This window comes from Cherax quadricarinatus, chromosome 15, assembly GCF_038502225.1.
Source record: "Cherax quadricarinatus isolate ZL_2023a chromosome 15, ASM3850222v1, whole genome shotgun sequence".
NCBI lineage: Eukaryota > Metazoa > Arthropoda > Malacostraca > Decapoda > Parastacidae > Cherax > Cherax quadricarinatus.
The window spans coordinates 14,370,000-14,386,664 of NC_091306.1; the positions used below are offsets into that span (position 1 = coordinate 14,370,000).

Genomic DNA, 16,665 nt, shown 5'->3' on the forward strand with positions numbered 1-16,665 from the left:
TGGGCCCCTGACACTTTATTGTGTTGTCTCTTAACGTGCTAGTGACACCCCTGCTTTTCATTGGGGGGATGTTGAATCATCTCCCGAGTCTTTTGCTTTCATAGGGAGTGATTTTCGTGTGTAAGTTTGGTACTAATCCCTCTAGGATTTTCCAAGTGTATATAATCGTGTATCTCTCCCGCCTGCGGCCTAGGGAGTACAAGTTGAGGAACTTCAAGCATTCCCAGTAACTGAGGTGTTTTATCGCAGTTATGTGTGCCGTGAAGGTTCTCTGTACACTTTCTAGGTCAGCAATTTCACCTGCCTTGAAAGGTGCTGTTAGTGTGCAGCAATATTCCAGCCTAGATAGGACAAATGACCTGAAGATTGTCATCATGGGCTTGGCATCCCTAGTTTTGAAGGTTCTCATTATCCATCCTGTCATTTTTGTAGCAGATGCAGTTGATACAATGTTATGGTCTTTGAAGGTGAGATCCTCTGGCATGATCACTCCCAGGTCTTTTCCATTAGTTTGTCCCTCTATTGTGTGGTTGGAATTTGTTTTATACTCCGATATAGCTTTAATTTCCTCACGTTTTCCATATTGGAGTAATTGAAATTTCTCATCATTGAACTTAATATTGTTTTCTGTGCCCCATTTAACGATTTGGTTGATGTCTGCCTGGAGTCTTGCGGCGTCTTCAGTGGAGGACACTGTCATGCAAATTCGGGTGTCATCTGCAAAGGAAGACACTGTACTGTGGCTTACATCCCTGTCTATGTCAGATATGAGGATGAGGAACAGGATGGGAGTGTGTACTGTGCCTCAGACTTTACTCCGTTTACTACTACGTATTTGTGTTCTCTTGGTTAGGAAATTATAGATCCACCTACCAACTTTTCCTCTTATTCATTTATCACGCATTTTGTGCACTATTACACCATGGTCACACTTGTCAAAGGCTTTTGCAAAGTCTGTGTATACTATATCTGCGTTTTATCTGTCTTCTACGGCATCCAGGACCTTGTCATAGTGGTCCAGTGATTGAGACAGACAGGCGCGACCTGCTCTAAACCTATGTTGCCTGGGTTGTGTAAGTGATGGGTATCTAGGTGGGTGGTGATTTTGCTTCTTAGAACCCTTTCAAAGATTTTTATGATATGGGACGTTAGCGCTTTACTGCCACCTTTGTGGAGTGGGGCTATGTCTGTTGTTTTTAGCAGCTGTGGGACGACCCGCATCCATGCTCCCTCTCCATAGGATGTTAAAAGCACATGATAGGGGCTTCTTGCAGTTTTTGATGAACAGGGAGTTCCATGAGTCTGGGCCTGGGACAGAGTGCATGGGCATGTCATTTATCGCCTTTTCGAAGTCATTTGACATCATGGTAATATCAGATAGGTTCAAGTCTGCCGAATTCTGTCTCATAAAAAATTCATTTAGGTTTACGACTCTGGTTAGCGGCTCGCTAAAAACCAAGTCATATTGGAACTTGAGTAGCTCGCTCACTCCCTTGCTGTCATCTGTGCAGGACCCATCTCGTTGAAGTAGGGGCCCAATACTGGATGTTGTTCTCGACTTCGATTTAGCTAAGGGAAAGACATACGTATTTTGGGTTTCAGTTTCATTTATGGCTTTTAGTGTAATTGTGATGTACAATATTTACGTAAATAATAAATCACGGTATTTGACCGCCCCCATAAAAACTTTCGTAGTCTGAGTGCGGTGGGTAAAGATCCTGTGGCTGTGGCATACTTTTTCTAATATTCATGGTGTACCTTAATCATATTCCCATTCTATTCAAAACTGGGTTGAAAATGTTTAATCATGTTTAGTGATCACATTATTTGAGTACTGTAAAATATATATCAGTGGAACCTCTACTTATGAGTGCATCCACGTGCGAGTTTTTCTAGATATGAACAGTCGCTTGGTCGATTTTTTGCTTCCAGATGCGAGCGAAATTTCCAGGTGGGCCTCAAGTGAGGTTCCTTGACGCTGGTGAGGGGCTCTTGCTCTTGATCTAGGGAAATGGATCTCGGTTGTTTGTTGGACTATCGTATTGAAACTTGGGCAATGTATGATGGAAAGATGATTCTTAACGTATACCAAAAATGAAAGAAATCGGACCAGAAATAACGGAGTTCACTTCTCGGCCATTAGCCGCTCCTTAGTGGTATTTTCTTATGGTTTTTATGGTTGTATTCTCGTTTTTTTTTTTTGTCTCATTTGATAGAATGGAAGATATACTACAGAAATAGACATGATTTTGATTGGGTTCACGACGAAAAGTACCTTGAAATTGAGCCCAAAGTAGCAGAAATGTGCGATTCTTTGGCGATGTTCAAGAGTAAACAAATGATATCACTGTCCAATACCTGTCTGATTGGCACTGCCCCTCAACCTTCACATATTGGAAAGCTCTTCAACATGCTAGCAAAAGTGGGAGCAGACATCATGATGTAGCAGCGGCAGACATCATGTGGCAGCAGTGGCAGACAACATGAAGCAGCAGTGGCAGACAACATGAAGCAGCAGTGGCAGACATCATGAAGCAGCAGTGGCAGACATCATGAAGCAGTAGTGGCAGACATCATGAAACAGCAGTGGCAGACATCATGAAACAGCAGTGGCAGACATCATGAAGCAGCAGTGGCAGACAACATGAAGTAGCAGTGGCAGACAACATGAAGCAGCAGTGGCATACAACATGAGGTAGCAGTGGCAGACAACATGAAGCAGCAGTGGCAGACAACATGAGGTAGCAGTGGCAGACAACATGAGGTAGCAGTGGCAGACAACATGAGGTAGCAGTGGCAGACAACATGAGGTAGCAGTGGCAGACAACATGAGGTAGCAGTGGCAGACAACATGAGGTAGCAGTGGCAGACAACATGAGGTAGCAGTGGCAGACAACATTGTCAGTATAGCTACTGAATTCCCTATACATATGCTTGTGTAATATGTTGTAGATTGTATCATCCATGTATACATTTAGGCTCCCTGCTCAGCTAGGCCCAGTGGCTAGCATGTGTGACGTCATGTGATGCCACATGTGAGCTTCAGACGCTCTGCCTCTCTCAGTTCACCGATAGACCCAACAAGTGTGTTTATCTCCAACCATTATATTTCCACGGAACCCTCCCAACAAATGGCGGCAACGGTGGTCGCGTAAATCTGATATTTACGCAGATGCACGGAAATTAACTTCTACCAGCCGACAAACATTGTGTTGACCGCATGGCGGCCTAAACAGCCAGCTACCCCGCCCAAGCACTCAACAGCCTCTCTGCACTACTTCCTGGTTATTCTTTGTGCTTTCTCTGCTTAATTGCATTACTTTCGAGGGGTTGACCCGAGTTTGCAAATTAAGCCAGCAAGCCAGTCTGTGGGGGGAGACAAGCTCTAAGCCACCCAGCCTGACCCAGTCCTAGCCTAGCCTGCTAAGCCAGCTATCCACCCTGCTGTGCTCGTCAGTACAAGTTCTCAAGCCAGTCTGTGTGAAGGGTTAAGCCAAGCAAGCCAGCCATCTAACCCAGGTGACTAACCCCCAGTACTCAAGCTGTGAAAATTTGTGTGGACTGCCTCCAAGTGAGTCACCTACCCTTGCAAACTCTGTTGACACCGAGCTCTGAGGTGGGTACCTCAGCCTCACAAGTGGCTTATAGGACAGATTTTCACAAATGATTGATGTTGCAAGAAACTCGCCTGCATGCACGTATAAAGGACTAACTTACTTGGTGTTGCAGCATATATCCTGATCTTCAACTTCCCTAAGCTTAGCCTTAGCCCCTTTGGACTTTCCTTCAGAAACCATGTGCAACCAGGAGCCTGAATTCCTGCAATATTCAATCGTTATTAGTGTCCTGCCTGCACCTCAGAAATTCCTATATCCAAGAGGGTATGTATCCCCTAGTATAACTATGCAGACACTGACACTAGCTTCCAGACTGCTCTGAGACACTGGTACTTACTGGGCATGCTCTGCCTGTTGCACACCGGGCCCACAGATCAACTCGCTCACAATCTCCCCAGACACTGGCCAGAAATCTACGAGATAAAAGTGGAGGTCTTGTCTTACTGTATGGGCCAGACGGAGGTCATCTACGGTACATCGAGGTGCCTCTACCAAATTTCCCCAGGTCTCAGATGTGAAGACACGTGGGGGGGGCGCCGTCTGCTGATCACGGCACGTCTTGTCCAGTTGGTGTCTGTCTTAAGAAGAACGAGCTGGTCTCTCTTCCATAGCCTCGTCTCTTCGTTCAAACTAGGGCTGCCAGTTCTCCCTAGCTAACTTATCCTAGTGTTTGCCTACATTATCGGCCTATTACTACCCATGTTAAGGTCTTAGGTCTACATTATTATTATCTACAGATGCCTTAGTAAACCTAATATTAGTGTACTAACAGTAAAACTACCTACTCCTTCCCTGAAGAGTAAATCTATAAATTAAATAAATGCCTACCAACAATCCACCGCCAACTAAAGAGAATGCTGTTTGTTTGGGAGGGTTTTAAGGGCCATCCAGCTCAGCCGTTCCATCACGACCATGCTGGATCTGTCCTGTGGAACTTTAGAGACCAAATAAATTTCCACACAAGCAAGCCACGTGAGTTCCAGCCTTCACCATCGCTTTGTGCTCCCAGTTCAAAGCCATCCTGAGTGCTTATAACATCCATGTGGTATTTTCTGGGTTTTTAAGAAAGCTTGGCTTAGAATATTCTCGTGCCTGTTTGGGTGTAAGCCAGAGCACGTGGGTATGCCGATCATCCAGTCGGCCTAGCCACTCACTCAATGACTCAGCGCTGCCTCGCTCACCCACACCTACCCACCACCATTGTTTTTCACCCTTAAATCGGGTCCTAGCACCCACATAGTGGGTCAAGACTCAAGTGTGTTTCATCATCCCTGTGCGCCAACGACAAAAGCCTAGCTATGTGGGGTGCTTGAGTTTAAGCGCAAATTCTTCGAGACATCGTGTTGAGAAGAGTGGACAGCGGCGCCAGTGACAAACAACAACCTTCCCCACCACCACCTTACCGCCACCCTCATTTCTCCACTGACGTCGCTCCAATGATAATGATCTTTTTATAGAGGCATTTGTGAGTGTTGAGACATTTTTTTCAGTGATTTCTTAGTGACATATCTTTTATGGTGATTTCTTAGTGACTAACTTTTGATTAGACTTACCTGGAGTTTACCTGGAGAGAGTTCCGGGGGTCAATGCCCTGGCGGCCCGGTCTGTGACCAGGCCTCCTGGTGGATCAGAGCCTGACCAACCAGGCTGTTACTGCTGGCTGCACACAAACCAACGTACGAGCCACAGCCCGGCTGGTCAGGAACCGACTTTAGGTGCTTGTCCAGTGCCAGCTTGAAGACTGCCAGGGGTCTGTTGGTAATCCCCCTTATGTATGCTGGGAGGCAGTTGAACAGTCTCGGGCCCCTGACACTTATTGTATGGTCTCTTAACGTGCTAGTGACACCCCTGCTTTTCATTGGGGGGATGTTGCATCATCTGCCAAGTCTTTTGCTTTCGTTGTGAGTGATTTTCGTGTGCAAGTTCGGTACTAGTCCCTCTAGGATTTTCCAGGTGTATATAATCATGTATCTCTCCCGCCTGCATTCCAGCGAATACAGGTTTAGGAACCTCAAGCGCTCCCAGTAATTGAGGTGTTTTATCTCCGTTACACGCGCCGTGAAGGTTCTCTGTACATTTTCTAGGTCAGCAATTTCACCTGCCTTGAAAGGAGCTGTTAGTGTGCAGCAATATTCCAGCCTAGATAGAACAAGTGACCTGAAGAGTGTCATCATGGGCTTGGCCTCCCTAGTTTTGAAGGTTCTCATTATCCATCCTGTCATTTTTCTAGCAGATGCGATTGATACAATGTTATGGTCCTTGAAGGTGAGATCCTCCGACATGATCACTCCCAGGTCTTTGACGTTGGTGTTTCGCTCTATTTTGTGGCCAGAATTTGTTTTGTACTCTGATGAAGATTTAATTTCCTCGTGTTTACCATATCTGAGTAATTGAAATTTCTCATCGTTGAACTTCATATTGTTTTCTGCAGCCCACTGAAAGATTTGGTTGATGTCCGCCTGGAGCCTTGCAGTGTCTGCAATGGAGGACACTATCATGCAGATTCGGGTGTCATCTGCAAAGGAAGACACGGTGCTGTGGCTGACATCCTTGTCTGTCGGATATGAGGATGAGGAACAAGATGGGAGCGAGTACTGTGCCTTGTGGAACAGAGCTTTTCACCGTAGCTGCCTCGGACTTTACTCTGTTGACGACTATTCTCTGTGTTCTGTTAGTGAGGAAATTATAGATACATCGACCGACTTTTCCTGTTATTCCTTTTGCACGCATTTTGTGCGCTATTACGCCATGGTCACACTTGTCGAAGGCTTTTGCAAAGTCTGTATATATTACATCTGCATTCTTTTTGTCTTCTAGTGCATCTAGGACCTTGTCGTAGTGATCCAATAGTTGAGACAGACAGGAGCGACCTGTTCTAAACCCATGTTGCCCTGGGTTGTGTAACTGATGGGTTTCTAGATGGGTGGTGATCTTGCTTCTTAGGACCCTTTCAAAGATTTTTATGATATGGAATGTTAGTGCTATCGGTCTGTAGTTCTTTGCTGTTGCTTTACTGCCCCCTTTGTGGAGTGGGGCTATGTCTGTTGTTTTTAGTAACTGTGGGACGACCCCCGTGTCCATGCTCCCTCTCCATAGGATGGAAAAGGCTCGTGATAGGGGCTTCTTGCAGTTCTTGATGAACACGGAGTTCCATGAGTCTGGCCCTGGGGCAGAGTGCATGGGCATGTCATTTATCGCCTGTTCGAAGTCATTTGGCGTCAGGATAACATCGGATAGGCTTGTGTTAACCAAATTCTGTGGCTCTCTCATAAAAAATTCATTTTGATCTTCGACTCTCAGTCTGGTTAGCGGCTTGCTAAAAACTGAGTCATATTGGGACTTGAGTAGCTCACTCATTTCCTTGCTGTCATCTGTGTAGGACCCATCTTGTTTAAGTAGGGGCCCAATACTGGACGTTGTTCTCGACTTTGATTTGGCATAGGAGAAGAAATACTTTGGGTTTCTTTCGATTTCATTTATGGCTTTTAGTTCTTCCCGTGATTCCTGACTCCTATAAGATTCCTTTAGCTTAAGTTCGATGCTTGTTATTTCTCTGACCAGTGTCTCCCTACGCATTTCAGATATATTGACCTCTTTTAGCCGCTCTGTTATTCTTTTCCGTCGCCTGTAAAGGGAGCGCCTGTCTCTTTCTGTTTTACATCTACTCCTCCTTTTTCTTAGAGGAATAAGCCTTGTACATACATCGAGTGCCACCAAGTTAATCTGTTCTAGGCATAAGTTGGGGTCTGTGTTGCTTAGTATATCTTCCCAGCTTATATCGGTTAGGACTTGGTTTACTTGGTCCCACTTTATGTTTTTGTTATTGAAGTTGAATTTGGTGAATGCTCCCTCGTGACTAATCTCATTATGTCGGTCTGGGGCTCCACGCATACATGTCTGAACCTCAATTATGTTGTGATCTGAGTATATTGTTTTTGATATGGTGACATTTCTTATCAGATCATCATTGTTAGTGAAGATGAGGTCTAGTGTATTCTCCAGTCTAGTAGGCTCTATTATTTGCTGGTTTAAATTGAATTTTGTGCAGAGATTTAAAAGCTCGTGTGAGTGTGAGTTTTCATCAGAGCTGCCTCCTGGTGTTATTACTGCAACAATTTGCTATATTCCTCCATTTTAGGTGCCTTAAGTTGAAATCCCCCAGGAGCAAGATGTTGGGTGCAGGAGCTGGAAGATTTTCCAGACAGTGGTCAATTTTTAACAGCTGTTCCTGGAATTGCTGGGATGTTGCATCTGGAGGCTTGTAGACTACCACAATGACTAGGTTTTGGTTCTCGACCTTTACTGCTAAAACTTCCACTACATCATTTGAGGCATTAAGCAGTTCTGTGCAAACAAGTGACTCTGCAATGTACAGGCCACCCCCCCCCCCTTTGCCTGTTCACTCGTCACATCTGTATAGGTTGTAACCTGGGATCCATATTTCGTTGTCCAAGTGATCCTCTATGTGGGTCTCAGTGAAAGCCGCGAACATTGCCTTTGCCTCTGCAAGCAGTCCACGGATGAAAGGTATTTTGTTGTTTGTTGCTGGCTTTAGACCCTGTATATTTGCAAAGAAGAATGTCATCGGACTGGTGGTATTGTTGGTACTGGGGGGGGGGGTCCAGCATTAGTATCTGTATCTGTTGGTTTGGAGTGGAGGCCATCGACTGTGGTTCCACTCCAGAAATGACTGGATTTGGTGTACGATTTCTGCCATTTCCTGCGAGTTTTTTTTTCCTTCCTGGCACTAAAAAACCTCTCCCTCTTGAGTGGCTGTGGCTACCCAGGTTTTCCCATGGCCTGGATGTTTTGTATCTTTTTGTCCCCTTTAGATGGTGTGCCTGGCAATTTAAGTTATAGCACAGTCTTTCCTGTACCGAAGAGGTACACATTTCAGGGTGAAAAAGCTTACAGGAAGGGAGTTTGCATTTTCCTGTTGTCATATGGGCACGGCATTTTCTAGGGTGGTCATAGTTGCACGTCTACCAACCTACTACCTAGAATATATATATATATATATATATAAACATGGCAAATGCATAAAGGTAGGACTTCACATATCTTCGTAAGCTGTGGTCATCCTGGTGAGGCAATCCCCAGTCATTGTAGTTCAAGACAATGATAAATGCTGTAATCACCACAGAAAGAAGACAGGTCTTGGACAATAGCATCCATGTGAATAAATTTCCATGGTAGATTTCAAATATTCTGTGACTTATACAGGTTTATCATTTATCACATGTTTTTGAGTACAATAATACTGTAAGAAGCAGGAAAATCAAAGCTTATGTTAGTACAGCCTCTCTTCTTTTAGCATTGTACTCATTTACTGACGACCTGGACTTATGATGGGCTCTCTGACCAGTTTGCATACCTAAATAATGTATATTAGAGCTGATTTACTCTAATTTTGTATAGTGTATTACAATATACAGTACACTACTGTATAAACATTTAAAAATATATTAAAAATTTTATAAATGGTGCAAGGGTAACATTAAAACAATATCAAAGACGGTTGACAGAAACCCACAGCCATTATAGTATTCTCCTCGCTTAGTGATGAATTCGTTTAGTGACGTGGTCTTAGAAATGGAACTCTGTTGTTAAGTGAGGAGAGGCTGTAATATTATTATTATTATTAAATTCTTGGGTGAGAGCTTAGTTAACCCATAGGCCTCGTACAGCACCAGGGGAGTGAAGGCACTCTGTTCAGAGGAAAGACAGGGTAGTTCCAATTCCTTGGATCAAGAGTCCTTCAGCATTAACGAACCACCTTGAAAGAGTTAAATAATTTAGTATTAGCTCTACCAGTTTTTCCAAGACCTACTGTGGATAGTAGTGAACTCAATATATATTTCATTTACATACATAACCTTTCACAAAGTTTAATTGATAAATTAGGCAAAATAAGTCTAGAATTAGTACTTCTTCACTGATGAGAAGCTTTTCATGGCTTCTCTTAGGCTCTAAAGAACTGCCAGCATTACTACCTTTGTGCTTTGGGGCCATTGTTAAGCAAAATTAAGGGTTATTTTTGGGCCACAGTAAACCGTGGATAACTAAAACTATAGATAAATCAGTGGATACAAAGTTCTACTATATATGCCTGAAAATCAGGCTTTGCATTAAGGTGTGAGCAGACACATAATAAATAAATAAAGGATCATAAAATAAAAAAAAGTATATATTCCAACATGTATTCAGAGTGACATTAGTCACTACAGCTTACACTGCTTTCCTTTTATAGAGGATGGTACGGTGATAGAAAATGGGTGAGAGAAGCAATACTCGATAGCTCATTCTGAAAGTTGTACAGATTATGAATGAAAACTTTAAGTAGAGAAATTGTGCCGTGACTATAATAATTTTAAAATATGAAAATAAAAATCTCAAATACCATAGAACTCTGAAAATGTTGAAAAACAGGCTATAAGGAACAGAGATGTAAAGAACCTACCATGGCACAAAATATATACAAAAAGGCTATGAAATAACAAAAACAGTGAGAATATACAAGATTAAAGAGGATGACTAAGTGAAATTTTTCTATTATAATAAGTACAGTGTTGAAGAGTTTCCAAAATTTTGCGTTAGTAAAAGTGACCAGAAAATGGTGTGATATGTATGGTTGTGTGTAAAAGGGATTACAAGACTTACTCATCCACAGAGAAACAAGAGACAGTACAAGAAAATTAAGTAGCTGACATTCTATTCATAGCGTGACACTTAACCTATGCAAAATGTGTGTACAAAATGTGTCCTATATTTAAAAGCATGAGTATGTCTTTCATTTCTGATTTACTTATCAACCTAACTTCTTTCCTTTCAGTGCTAAATAAAAAACATTTGTAATATACAATATACAAAATTCATTTCACAAGATACAGTGCTTTTTATACATACATAAAATAATTTCCTAATCCAAATACAGTTTCACAGTACTTAGGAAGAGAACTGCTTTCTGAAACAATTTCTGGTACACCAGAAATGTCTTATCATCATACAAATTACAAGTAATAGTTCATCACTTGTAATTTTAATGACATAAGTGGCTTTTCAGAAATCATTCATGATGGCTAAATGCCAGAACCCCCATTACAGACAACTCGTCTACAAAGTTGTTAACCCGTCCACAGAGAAAATCCACTAAACTACGCATAATATGATTTTCAGCATCATTTTTTTTTTTTGTTAATCTTTACTTAAGTGGTCTTAAGATGAACTCTAGAATTCCTCAGATTCTAGTTCTGAGCAGCAACAGCAGAAATAGGAAATAAAATGAGAAGCATTTGATTAGCAATTTTGTGCCTAACAGAGTACTTTCCTTTAAGTTTACAAACTTTGATATAACTACAGTATATTCATTTCATGAACAGATCCAAATAACTTAAAGTTTATATACAGTATTTTCAACTATTATGGGACTCACAAATTGAACATATTTTATTTTCAACAGCTTTTTATCAAAATTGAACATTAGTTAAAGTACAAACATTTTAAATATAAAATATAAGGCTTTTAAAAAAAAAAAACTAATTCATTTAAAAAAAAATCCATGTCCTGTAAATAATAATAATAATAATAATAATAATAATAATAATAATACTGTTCATAAGGCCTACATCATAAGGACACACAAACACTATCTTCCATGATAATACACTAATATTCTCAGTGTTACACTCTGAACTTTACTTGGTTTGAAAACCAAAACAAAAAATTATGAGCAAACATCAGAAAAGCGAAAGGAGCATCAGATCAATTAAAAATTCAATGGAACCATGAATAAATGATAGATATGCCATGTGTATGTGCATGTGTAATATATAATGTATATACGTATACTGTACACACATGCTCAGAATCGTGCGCACACACACACACACACACACACACACACACACACACACACACACACACACACACACACACACACACACAAACCTGAGAACAGGATTCCGATACCTTAGTAAGGAATTGTTCAAGACACTGTACACCGTGTACGTCAGGCCCATACTGGAGTATGCAGCACCTGTTTGGAACCCACGCTTGATCAAGCACATCAGGAAATTAGAGAAAGTGCAAAGGTTTGCGACAAGATTAGTTTCAGAGCTAAGGAGAATGTCCATGAAGAAAGGTCAAGGGAAATCAGCCTGACAACACTGGAGGACAGGAGGGTTAGGGGAGACATGATAACGACGTACAAAATACTGCACGGAATAGACAAGGTGGACGGAGACAGGATGTTCCAGAGAGGGGACACAGAAACAAGGGGTCACAATTAGAAGTTGAAGACCCAGATGAGTCAAAGGGATGTTATGAAGTATTTCTTCAGTCATAGAGTAGTCAGGAAGTAGAATAGCCTAGCAAGTGAGGTAGTGGAGGCAGGAACCATACATAGCTTTAAGATGAGGTATGATAAAGCTCATGGAGCAGGGAGAGAGAGGACCTAGTAGCACTCAGTGAAGAGGCGGGGCCAGGAGCTGAGTCTCGATCCCTGCAACCACAATTAGGTGAGTATGCACACACACACACACACCCCAGTGAAGAGGTGGGGCCAGGAGCTGAGACTCGACCCCTTCAACCACAATTAGGCGAGTACAAGTGAGTACACACACAGACAATTGTGCATGCACACAACCACACACACATGTACATATACGTAATACATGCATAGCTTCCTTGATTATAAATATCACAAAATGTTTTTTATAGAAAACATAATTAAAAGCTAATCTCTGTTTTTATCACTTAAACATTCGATTAACAATTTAGTTTTAAGTAGGGAATTTAATTTTAATCTAACAGACATTTTAATAATTCTTCAGGAAGACCAAGACTGAGTATTTTGTCAGGGTATACAGTATTAAACATGCAAGAACAGTAAAAACATACAGTAAATGGTTACTTATAATGTGGTCATGACAGGAAAAAATTTAAGCCCCACAATTCTAGTTCCAGGCAGACTAAATGTTAACTAAATTTTGTTTCAATCTGCATGAAGAGCTTTGCTGTACTATATATAATTTTCTGTTGAAATTTCTGAGAAAATAGTACCTATTAGAACTGTGAATAGCTTATGCCTACTTTATTTTTTTTTAGCTATGTTATCAGTCTAATCTGCAAATTGTAAACAAAAGATAAATCTAAAAACTCATAGTAAAGTACTGCAATAGACTCAAAACTGCTTATCATATCACATACAAAATGCTAAGGACCTTAAAAATTCGTTTTACACAGATATTCTACTTTCTGAGAAATGAAGTGGTAAATTTTCTTTCCGGTGTAAGTGGAAGTATGAGGTGTTTTTATTAACAATGGCCACATTCACCATTAAGGACTGTGATTAGACTTACTACAGTCTGAAACCATTAATGAAGCCTACTAACACTTATTTAATAACAAAAAATTGAATGTGGCTTTTTTTATTCCTAAAAAATTTTTTTTATAAACCACAATACCTGCACCTTGCTATATTTTGAAAATAACTTATTGAAATTGGTTGCTTGGCTTATCTTCATCCACAAAGAGTTTACCCTTTATGAATGCAGTTTTGTGTTTACTGACAAGAAGCTTGAAGTTAAGCTTGCTTAAAATATTGTCACTTTAATCTATAGATAATTTAATTCATTGTCAATATCCAGGTAAAATATATTGCTTAATATGATACACCAATACTTCTGATACTTTATAAGTATTTTTATCACCCTATTTACTATTTTAACCCTTAAACTGTTTACCATGTAGATTTACCACTGTGTGTGGAGCAGGGCATGATCTAGGTTAACTAGTCAGTTTAAATGAGATGACATAATTTATGTTGGATAAAGATCTTGGGTCTTTTGTGCCAAATATACATCCAGTGCTTTGTGCCCTAGTTGGGTGATTTGGTAACAAAGTGTGAGTCATGGCATGTAGACGATATGCTGTACTGTATTAAGGGTAAAGAACACTAATGTTATTATATACATAATAGTATTTCAAATAGCAGAAATGGTGGTAGTTACAACATATTATGCTGAATTATTATGGGGAGGGGGAGGGGAGGGGAGGGGAGGGGTTGAAGTGATTAGGGCATTGAAAGAGGGAACGAAATAGGATGCACAAGGTATATAAATCTAGGATGGAAGGAAAGAGGATAAGGGGTCATCTGAGTAAGGGTAGTTTCGAGTGCCAGGGGCTTGAGCATTCAACAGGCTTGTGTGAGTGTTAGATGGGAGTAGAGACAAGCGTTTTTTATGGTTTGGTATGCTGCTGTTAGAGTGTGAGTAAGGTAACAATTATGAAAAAAACTCAGACAAAAATCTGTTAGCTAGACATCCTAGAGGTGGGAAGTACATTGTCTGCACTCTGCAGGAGGGGTAGGGATATTGCAGGTTGAAAAGTCATTTGAATTCTGATGTTTGTGCACTTATGCAAAAATAGCTATTGATTGAGTGTTGATAAATGTGTTTCCTTTTCTTGGTCACCCTACCTCAGTGTGAGATGGCAAGTGTGTTTCAAAAAAATTTATGCCCATCAATATTATAGAAGCTTCCTTAAGGGAGGTGCCCTGACACCAATGACTCTAGATCCAAAGAATTGGAGTAACCCATCCTTTTTCTTGGATTGAATATGATTGTTTCTCATTTCCCAAGGTACTGTATGATCCTTACTGTTTTAATACTTCCCCATGAAATAAAGAATATTGCTCAATGAACACCATAAATTAAACGTAAATAGAATAAACATAACTGTCAGGTACCTCGTAGGGTCATATAGGTGAGCACAAAAATGTGTCCTCAAATGTTGTGATAAAATAGATTCCACAGAAAATTAAAGTTATTAAGTGAGGTGTTGATCACTTGGCATATATGAACACAATGAAATATTGTTCATACTATAATTGTGCAAGAGGAATATCAGCTAGCTGTAATCTTGCAGCAGTGAGAATCCCTTTCTCACCCTTTCCCCCTTCCCCTCACTTAAGCACTATACACTGAAACACAAGCAAAGTAATATTTCACTAAGTGAAAAACTAAAAATTAAAGCACAGTACTGTACTGCATTTGGTTGCTATACAAGATTTCAAACCTGTGTTACTAAGCCTAAAGACCACAAGATCTTCATGAAATGTAAAGTTATCATTATGACACTGCTTCAGAAAATGATGAAAAGGAAATATACATCTTCCTATTAGACAATAGTTTAAGGGTTAAAATAAATTGCTTTTTCTGAAAGAACATATTTTACAAAAATTTTTAGTGTAATATACATTTTGACATCTTGTCTTTTTCCAGCACTGCATATATATATATATATATATATATATATATATATATATATATATATATATATATATATATATATATATATTATATATATATATATATATATATATTATATATATATATATATATATATATATATATATATATATATATGTATATATATATACATATATATATATATATATATAAAACTTTTAATGTAATGTTACAAAATTGGAAATTTGTGTTACATACTGTGTTGTATATTTTACTGAATGTTTTGCTCTGTAACTCACCTAAGTGTGGATAATTATCATCCTCAATCAAAATTCATAAACTACAGGCAATTCTGAAGTAGGACATATCAAAATTATCAACACATTCACAGCATGCTAGTCTTATTTTCTATATCACCTAAATCTCTACAAATGCAAAAACATAATGTTTACATCACATTCAATTACTTGAGGTCGGGAGCATCCACTGAATCAAGTAACACAAGGCCAATGTAATAAGAGGAATAAAAAGCTTTGAATTTTATTACAGTACTTTTATATTTTTAAATGTGATTACTAAAAAAAAATTACATACTTCATTAAGTCATCAGAATAACTATATACAGTAATGCAAAGAAATATATACAGTGCCAAATGTGTGTACATTTATGCTTAGTGAAAATGAGCAAATTTTGAAAAGTTGCAAAGTGAATACTGCAGAACATTTTTGAAAATCTCGGTTTTTTCTTAATAGTATTTTCATCACTAAATTCTATATTTTTTACTGTAATGGCAAAAGCATTGAATTATGTTATGAAGAGCTTATAGATGTATTTTACCATTAACTTTAGCTTAAAAGATTCTTCATGGATACTCCCAACTCTGACAAGCATGAGACTAGTGGTTTTTGGCCCCACGAGGCCACTAATACTTTAGCCTTCGGCAGACTCCAGACAAAGGAGTGTTGAGGAGTAGGGTGAGAGGGACAAGGTGACAATCTAAAGGCCTTTATCACCAGCCTTCCTTCTTGGGAGGGGCTTGGATGTTGAAGGGCTCTTGATCTAAGGAATTGGAGCCACACTTCCCTTTGGATCACACCTAACTGCCATCTATTCCCTAAGTTCTGTATGATGCCTATGGGTTTAGTGCTTCCCCATAAATTTATCACCAGCCTAAGTTAAGGATGTCTATAAGGCTTAAGGAAGAGGTTGAGATGGATTCAAGACTCTGGACACCACGAGCTCAGTGGAAGTACAGTACTCGATTAGTCAACATAACATTTCTGCTAGCACTTGTCTACATTTTCATTGAAATACATAAAAAATATTAAAGGTATAAGCAAAGTTGCATTGATGCAGAAATGCAGACACTATGCCCAATTATTTAAAAATTAAAGAAACATGGATTTTTTTTAAATACACTGTCATAGTTTCATTGTACAGCAACTCCCCAATGTCCTGACAGGTGACAGACACTAAGCACAACTCTGTAATAAGTAGGTATAGTCTTAACAAATCTGTTTTATCAACCCTTAAAATATGAAGATATTTTCAAGTAATAAATATTGCTATATCAAGCCTATTTCTTACATTACATTGTGAAGATGAATTGAGATAAAATTTAGGTCAAACACTTCAGTAGATCTTTATGCAACAAAATGGAACTTGTATGTCAAGTACAGCAATTCTTATCATTCAAATAGAAATACTTAGTACGTGAATTCTGATCAAAATTTTTATTCCTTTTAATGTTATTTTAAATCTAGAAATAAATATTATATATATATATATATATATATAT

At 39.5% G+C, this 16,665-nt stretch overlaps 1 protein-coding gene across 1 annotated transcript in view; it reads left to right on the top strand.

Moving 5' to 3' along the window:
• Positions 1-4,236: 4,236 nt before the first annotated feature.
• The window catches only part of LOC128692151 (tigger transposable element-derived protein 1-like), a 43,888-nt gene continuing 31,459 nt past the window's right edge, over positions 4,237-16,665 (top strand). Inside the window, exon 1 of the transcript XR_011392034.1 lies at positions 4,237-5,082. The gene's annotated coding sequence lies outside the window, so the exon portion shown is untranslated. The remainder of the gene's footprint in view (positions 5,083-16,665) is intronic.